Raw genomic sequence first — 9,206 nt, forward strand, 5'->3', positions numbered from 1 at the left:
CAGCTCTGGCGTGGGTGTCCCAAGTGACCTAAGTCGTCGTAGCATGTAGAGACGGTACGAGGCTGCCTTGACTGTGTTATTTACATGGGCCTTCCAGTCAAGTTTGTTGTCTATAGTTATACCCACGAGTTTGGCAGACTGCACCAACTGGAGAGGATGGGCACCCACTGTGACTGCTGGGGCTTGCACTGGAGTGGTGGCGGTATTGATGTGCATGACTACGGTTTTGGTGTGGTTGATGGTGACCTTGTTCTCCGTAGTCCATGCCTGTAGCCTGTCCAGGGTGCCTTGTAGCGATGAGCAGCCTGGTGCGGTGTTGTCCACTGAAACCCCCACAGTGCAGTCAACCACATACTTCCACCTGTGAAGAGTGTCCGATAGAGCGTCATTGATCAGGATGAGGAAGCACAGTGGTCCCATCTTGGTCCCCTGGGGAACACCGCAGGTGAGGTGTTGGAATGTGGAGACCAAGCCCTGACACCTCACTGCCTGGCGACGTCCACTCAAGAAATCAGTAAGCCATGAGACCAGGTTGGTGGGCAGCCCTAGTGCAATAGCCTTGTTGTGTGTGTGTGTGTGTGTGTAAGTGTGTGTGTGTGTGTGTGTGTGTGTGTGTGTGTGTGTGAGTGTGTGTGTGTGTGTGTGAGTGTGAGTGTGAGTGTGTGTGTGTGTGTTTGTGTGTGTAAGTGTGTGAAAGACCTCGACCTTTGAAACACCCAAGACTAAGCCCTGTGAACTGTACTTGAAATGATCAACCTTGGAAGTTGTAGTAGTTAAAACAATGATCTAGTGATCTAGTCAATGGTGTCCCAAAGACCCAGGGCCGCACAGGGACTTAACGGTGGTACAGTATATACCTAAGGGCCTTCCCCTACATAACACTCCCTGACAAACCCTCCCCCCTGAGACGCCACCCCCAGACACATCCCCCACTGAGACACCACCCTTTCCCCCCCCTTATACACCACCCCCTAAGACACCACCCCCCCCTAGACACCACAATACGTCTACAACACACAGAATAACAAATAATATTTACCCTTCACAAACCTAACCTAACCTAACCTAACCTAAACGATACCTGTTGTCACCCTCTTTTGAGCTTAAGAGAAATTGATAATTGTTTTTGGAAATAACTATAAGATTCGTTTTTGATAGAGAGTAAATATATTTGAGAGATGCAAAAACCCTAAGTGTAATATTCAGGTGTTTTATTAGATTAGACAACACAAGTATAGACTAAGAAGAGTTTTTAATGTTAAGATTAAAGTTATTAATTACCATGTTGATACTACATGAAGATACAGGTTACTAAGATATTCTAGTAATGGCATACAGTAGGAGATACAATAATCCCATGTAGTATCAGCATTATGAAAGCAGTTATTAATCAACGTCCTGTAGTCATGTAGTTACAGTAGGTTACATTTGTTGGATAGTACTACAAAGTAGGAACATTAACCTAGATATAACAATACAGGTGTGTAGTGATCCTTACGAGGTTGACAGTACAATAAAAGCCACCACCTTGACCTACTTACCAATACAAGCAGCGAAAGACATCGTAGAAGGTGATGAGAACAATGAAAAACAAGAGCTAATAACAACGCAGGAAGGTTAATGTTAATATTTTAAAAAGAATATGCGTGTTGGTGCATATAGCGTCTTCACCTGCGAATTATTATCAGATATTAACATTAACTATTGTCACGCCATTACATAATTAGTGTTGGTGTCTTGTGTTACGTTCTGGTTTATTTATCAAAAAACATCAGATAGAAAGATATAATGTGTGTGTGTGTGTGTGTGTGTGTGTCCTTATCTAGCTGAATCTATCAATACTTAATAGGTAAATCAATCATGACCTTCGAAGCGAGAGTGAACTACACAAGCAGACTCACTAACTAACTCATCTCATCCCTTCACTTATTTTACCCTACCCTATCATACTCTAACCTTAACCTACCCTACCTTAACCTAACCTTCCCTACCTTAACTTAACCACCCTACCTTAACTTAACCTAATCTACCCTAACTTAACCTAGCCTAACCAACTCTAATCGAACTTGAATTAATAAAGATGTCCGGAAATATCAAAGGATTTTAAGTTAAATGTTCGTCTTATTGGGAGATGTTAACAAGTAATTAATGATCGTGTGTGTGTGTGTGTGTGTGTGTGTGTGTGTGTGTGTGTGTGTGTGTGTGTGTCTATATTAAGGTGTGTAGGTGTGTGTGGGTCTAAATATATATACTTTAAGCAGATAAAAAGTTAACTCTTACAAGTTAGTTTAAGTATGGCAAAAAAATTAACTTGCCTTCTCAGTATAGCTTAAAAAACTTTGTAGAAAATTAATCTGTAGAATTAAAATGACGGTGAGTAAAACCTGCTCCTGTAGTTAATGGAGTTGTCGGAATTTATATTTTTTAATTTATCTCGTCACTTTGAACCTGTCAAGTTACTTGATATATTTATTATTATTATTATTATTATTATTATTATTATTATTATTATTATTATTATTACGTAAACTATTGACCCTTATTATACGACTTTATATATGAGAACAAAAATATACAAGCATTAAATTTATTGCTAAATAAACATCAAAATATTGCTTACTCATTTTGTTTCATTAAAACAATTAATTTCAATATTTAATAAAGAATATAAAAGATCGCATTTAGTCCTAGAGAGAAATGCTTAATATTTTATATAAGGAAAATGTGATGATCTAAAAATGCCCTTTTTTGTTGTCAGAGTATAAAAGAGTATGTAGAGTCACTCTCGTCATTTTTAGATATAAATTAAAAACTGTTCCACTTTGGGATCATCAATTGAGAAATAAACACAAATGATCGTCTTATGTTTGTATAAATTCGGAAACCAAAACACATATCGCAAGTGACTTTTGTTTTTTATGAATTATATGAAGAAGGTAGAAATCGTAAATGATCGTCTTACTCATATAAACTATCAAAACAAAACTCATATAGTAAGTGATCGTCTTTTGTTTCTGTAAATGTATAACACATCACAAGTCGTCTTCGTTCAGGAGCACATATAACCTGTTTACCTGATCGTCTTATATAACTTAATACAGAAACTATTACATAGAAAATATCAACGGCTCTGAGTGGGGTGCAAACGTGGGAGAGGTACAGATGAGTGGGAGGGGTATAGAGGAGTGGGAGAGGTACAGAGGAGTGGGAGAGGTATAGAGGGGTGGGAGAGGTACAGATGAGTGGGAGGGGTACAGAGGAGTGGGAGAGGTACAGAGGAGTGGGAGAGGTACAGAGGAGTGGGAGGGGTACAGATGAGTGGGAGAGGTACAGATGAGTGGGAGGGGTACAGAGGGTACAGAGTGGGAGCAGATGGTGGGAGGGAGGTGGACAGATGAGTGGGAGGGTACAGAGGTGGGAGAGTGGACTGGGAGAGGTTCAGAGGAGGGACGGGTACAGAGGAGGGAGGGTACAGAGGTGGGAGAGAGAGGGGGGAGAGGTACAGATGAGTGGGGAGGGGTAGGGGGAGTGGGAGGGTACAGATGTGTGGGAGGGTGTGGGGAGGTACAGATGCAGAGGAGTGGGAGGGGTACAGAGAGACAGAGGGGGGGAGACAGATGCAGATGAGTGGGAGAGGTGGAGAGTGGGAGAGGGTACAGATGGTGGGAGGGTACAGAGGACAGAGGGTGGGAGAGGTACAGAGGTGGGAGGGTACAGAGGGAGAGAGGAGAGAGACAGAGGGAGTGGAGAGGGAGGGTGCAGATGGTGGGAGAGGGTACAGATGGAGTGGAGAGGTAGAGAGGAGGAGAGGGTGGGAGGTACAGAGGAGTGGGAGACAGATGAGTGGGAGAGGTACACAGGGGAGGTACAGAGGAGTGGGAGAGGTACAGAGGAGTGGGAGAGGTACAGAGGAGTGGGAGAGGTACAGAGGAGTGGGAGAGGTACAGAGGAGTGGGTAAAGAGATGAGGCAAGTGAAAAGCGTAACAGTATGATACCACCACTATGTACACACAACACTACTATGTGTACACAACACCACTATGTGCACACAACACTACTATGTGTACACAACACCACTATGTGCACACAACACTACTATGTGTACACAACACCACTATGTGCACACAACACTACTATGTGTGCACAACACCAATATGTGTACACAACACCACTCTGTACAAACAACATTACTATGTACACACAACACCACTATGTACAAGCAACGCCACCATGTAAACGCAACACTATTATGTACACACAACACCATTATGTACACACAACACCATTATGTAACACAACACCATTATGTAACACAACACCATTATGTAACACAACACCATTCTGTAACACAACACCATTATGTAACACAACACCATTTTGTACACACAACACCATTATGTAACACAACACCATTATGTACACACAACACCATTATGTACACACATCACCATTATGTAACACAACACCATTATGTACACACAACACCATTATGTACACACAACACCACACAACACCATTATGTAACACAACACCATTATGTAACACAACACCATTATGTACACACAACACCATTATGTACACACAACACCGTTATGTAACATAACACCATTATGTAACACAACACCATTATGTACACACAACACCATTATGTAACACAACACCATTATGTAACACAACACCATTATGTACACACAACACCATTATGTACACACAACACCATTATGTACACACAACACCATTATGTACACAACACCATTATGTAACACAACACCATTATGTACACACAACACCATTATGTACACACAACACCATTATGTACACACAACACCATTATGTAACACAACGCCACAAGTACTCTAAATGTAGCTAATAATTGGCTGTACACAAGTGAGCGATAATCGAGAGCACCACTATCACTCTGTCACCTGCTGTCACTTCATGGCTAGAATGGGTGTCATAAACTATGCCGTGACAGTCCTGACAGCACATTGTCACGGCAAGTTTGTTCTAACAGGTATAATATCGAGGTTGTTTCATAACAGTCGAGCTTGTCATGAATTACCTAGTTTGACAGGTTTAACAATATATTGTCGTGGGTCATAGTACGCTCCTACTTTTCTTGACACCTCTGGTTATTGTAACTCCTGATACACTGTAAGTCTTTCTCTACATAATTTACCCAAACATTATCTGCATTCCAAAATTTTGTGGGTTAGGTCAGTTTAGGATAGTTTAAGTTAGGTAACGTTAGGTTTGGTTTGGTTAGGTTAGGAGAGGTTGCATTGCATTTTATTAGGTAAGAATTGATTGTGTTGTTGTTTCTACTTAAATATTGGTTCGAGTTCTTAAAAAAAATATATATATATATACATAAATTATTACCGCAAATTAATTGGTTCTACAAGGCAGGACAACTATGACAAATTAGCTTTCTTATGACAGCATGACAGTATATAATGACAAGAGACTTATTTTGACAGTTCCAGTGCCACAAGACAGCCCTGAGATCATATTGTCATAAATTATACATTCTTACAGCTAAAGTGTCACAGTTAGTACTAGAGAAATAATTGGTAACTCGATTAAAAAAAAATGGGTTCGTAATCCCTAAACAAAATCATTTAATATACAATGAAACTTTTCCGATGGGTTAAATCGTTCTCGTTCTTATGTATATGACGAAGTTTAGTACAATTATAATAAAAATCTCGGGTCATGTGAATATTATAGCCCCAGCTTATCTCACCCGAAGATCAAAACCCAAGTTTATTTCTTCTGAAGAATATAGCCACCAGTTACGTTAGGGTAGGTTGAGTCAGCTCAAGAGTACGATACATTTGGTTAGGTCAGCGCTAGGGCAGGATATGTTACGTTAGGTCAGCGCTAGGGCAGGATATGTTACGTTAGGTCAGCGCTAGGACAGGATATGTTACGTTAGGTCAGCTCTAGGACACGATATGTTGCGTTATGTCAGCGCTAGGACAGGATATGTTAGGTTAGTTCAGCATCAGGGTGGTTAATCATTAGGTGATATAAACTGGGAGGTTAATTTACAGGTGATTCCATATTTTTTGGACTGGTACCTCACCTTCATCCATGTCTACTTTCATTTAATCAATTCCACCTCAGTTCGTTATACTTAAACTTACTCCTACGTCAACCTTATATTTATTCTTATCATTAATTTATCTTCTTTTTGTTCTAATTATTTCATCTTGGTGGGAAATAGGTGATAAATGGGTTCGTTATCGCCCATCCTTTAACGTACAGAGAGGGAGATTAACGGTTCTTACCTAGTTGTGTAGATATATGCAGTAGGGTGTAGAGAGGAAGGTGGGTGGGGAATTGGGCAGGCAGGAATTTGTGTAGGTATGTGAACAGGTAAGTATGTATGTAGGGAGACAGGTAAGCAGGTAGGTAGATAGACAGGTAAATATATAAGTAGACAGGTAATTGGGTAGGTAGATAGTTAGACAGGTAGGTAGGTAGGTAGATGAATAGGTAAGTATGTATGTAAGTAGACAGGTAAGTAGGTAGGTAGAGACAGGTAAATATATAAGTAGACAGGTAACTGGGTAGGTAGATAGGTAGATAGGTATGTAGGACAGGTAAATATATAAGTAGACAGGTAACTGGGTAGGTAGATAGGTAGATAGGTATGTAGAGACAGGTAAATATATAAGTAGACAGGTAATTGGGTAGGTAGGTACTCACCAGCGACAGCAGACGAAGAAGAGACACTTGTTGCTATGGGTGCTGGGAGTTGCTCTCTCCGGGTCGCGCGCCGCACTGCCACCTAGCCAGATCTGCCCAGCTCAACCTTCACCTCACGAGTCCATAAAACGTTCCTTCCCGGCCTCGCTAGTCACACCTGCGCCTTGTGGCTCGTGTGTCGTGGCAGCACTCGGGGGTCGTTCGCTCTAAAATAAAATAAAATGCCTGTTCCTTGTTTTCTGCTGTGTTCGCCGCCACTGCACACCACCAAGCCGCTGTTCCGCACACGAGCTGGAATAGTTATACTGTGGTGGAGGTCCTGCCGGGTGGGTCAGCGTTTGCTTATATAGCCGGTGACCCGCTTACTGTGTTCGAGGGGGGTTAAGCATCTTCTGATTGGCTCCGGGGACATGACGTTGAGTGGAAAGCTCTCGTGATTGGTCCCCTGGTGACCACATAGCTGTGTTGTGTCTTTCTGCAGCTATTGGTTACTCGAGTGTAGGAGGGGGTTGAAAGGGACGAGAGCTCCCTGCTCCCACCACACACTGGGTCTTGAAATAACATAAGAACATAAGAACATAAGAAAATAAGGAGTCTGCAATAGGCCGGTTGGCCTGTGCATGGCAGCTCCTGTCGAGAGTTACTACCACTCTCTATCATCCATGAATCTATCTAGCCTCCTTTTGAAACTTTCCAGAGTTCCCGCACTTACCACAAAGTTGCTAAGCTTGTTCCACTCGTCCACCACCCTATTTGTGAACCAGTTTCTTCCTATCTCCCTCCTTAACCTAAACTTATCCAACTTGAATCCGTTGCTCCGAGTCCTATCCTGCTCGGATATTATAAGAACTTTATCTATATGCCCTTTATTGATTCCTTTCACCCACTTAAATACTTCAATCATATCTCCCCGCACTCTTCGTCTTTCTAGGGAATGCAAGTTAAGTTTCTTTAACCTATCCTGATATGGAAGGTTTCTAAGTCCCGGAATCATTTTTGTCATTCTTCGCTGCACCGACTCTAGTGAATTTATATCCATTCTATAATAGGGGCACCAGAACTGAACCGCATAATCGAGGTGCGGCCTGACTAGCGCAAGATATAGTTGCAATAAGACCTCTGCACTCTTGTTACTTACACTTCTAGATATAAAACCCAATGCTCTGTTTGCCTTATTTCGAACATTAACGCACTGTTTTCTAGGCCGTAGGTCCGGGCTTACAAGTACCCCTAGGTCTCTTTCACAAGTCGACTTCTCTAGGTTGATGTTGTTAAGGCTGTATACATTATAAGTATTTGTTCTTCCAATATTAAGTACGCTGCACTTGCTGGTGTTGAATTTCATTTGCCATTTTTCAGACCACCCCTGGCTGCCCCTCCATATTGATTCTTTCATATTTTCGAAAATAAAACAAGGTGTAGACGTCTTCCAGGCGAGACTGTAATGACTCTGTTAGCTTGTCATTGCTCATCAGTAAACAACATCTCACTTTAAGACAAAAACACATGGTTTAACCTTTCATAATATTGGACACAAACGTCTTCCATCAGATGGTAGAATGGGAAAACTTAGATTAATTTTACAACGTCAACTCATATTTACTAACTAGCAACTCATCCCAAAATGGTTTAATACAGTGTGTGTTAGAGGTTAGATTTGTTTAAATTAGGTTAGATTTGTTTAAATTAGGTTAGATTTGTTTAAATTAGGTTAGATTTGTTTAAATTAGGTTAGATTTGTTTAAATTAGGTTAGATTTGTTTAAATTAGGTTAGATTTGTTTAAATTAGGTTAGATTTGGTTATATTAGGTTAGATTTGGTTATATTAGGTTAGATTTGGTTAAATTAGGTTAGATTTGGTTATATTAGGTTAGATTTGGTTATATTAGGTTAGATTTGGTTATATTAGGTTAGATTTGGTTAAATTAGGTTAGATTTGGTTATATTAGGTTAGATTTGTTTAAATTAGGTTAGATTTGTTTAAATTAGGTTAGATTTGTTTAAATTAGGTTAAATTTGTTTAAATTAGGTTAGATTTGTTTAAATTAGGTTAGATTTGGTTATATTAGGTTAGATTTGGTTATATTAGGTTAGATTTGGTTAAATTAGGTTAGATTTGGTTATATTAGGTTAGATTTGGTTATATTAGGTTAGATTTGGTTATATTAGGTTAGATTTGGTTATATTAGGTTAGATTTGGTTATATTAGGTTAGATTTGGTTATATTAGGTTAGATTTGGTTATATTAGGTTAGATTTGGTTAAATTAGGTTAGATTTGGTTATATTAGGTTAGATTTGGTTATATTAGGTTAGATTTGGTTATATTAGGTTAGATTTGGTTATATTAGGCTAGATTTGGTTAAATTAGGTTAGATTTGGTTATATTAGGTTAGATTTGTTTAAATTAGGTTAGATTTGTTTAAATTAGGTTAGATTTGGTTATATTAGGTTAGATTTGGTTATATTAGGTTAGATTTGGTTATATTAGG

General features: G+C 39.8%; 1 protein-coding gene across 1 annotated transcript in view; it reads right to left on the reverse strand.

Annotated features, from left to right (window-relative positions):
- The window catches only part of LOC121878478, a 43,628-nt gene extending 36,616 nt beyond the window's left edge, over positions 1–7,012 (reverse strand). The window contains exon 1 of the mRNA XM_042384724.1: positions 6,716–7,012. The gene's annotated coding sequence lies outside the window, so the exon portion shown is untranslated. The remainder of the gene's footprint in view (positions 1–6,715) is intronic.
- Between the last annotated feature and the right edge of the window lie 2,194 nt (positions 7,013–9,206).

Source organism: Homarus americanus, unplaced genomic scaffold (assembly GCF_018991925.1).
Source record: "Homarus americanus isolate GMGI-L3 unplaced genomic scaffold, GMGI_Hamer_2.0 scaffold41027, whole genome shotgun sequence".
NCBI classification, from domain to species: Eukaryota; Metazoa; Arthropoda; class Malacostraca; order Decapoda; family Nephropidae; genus Homarus; species Homarus americanus.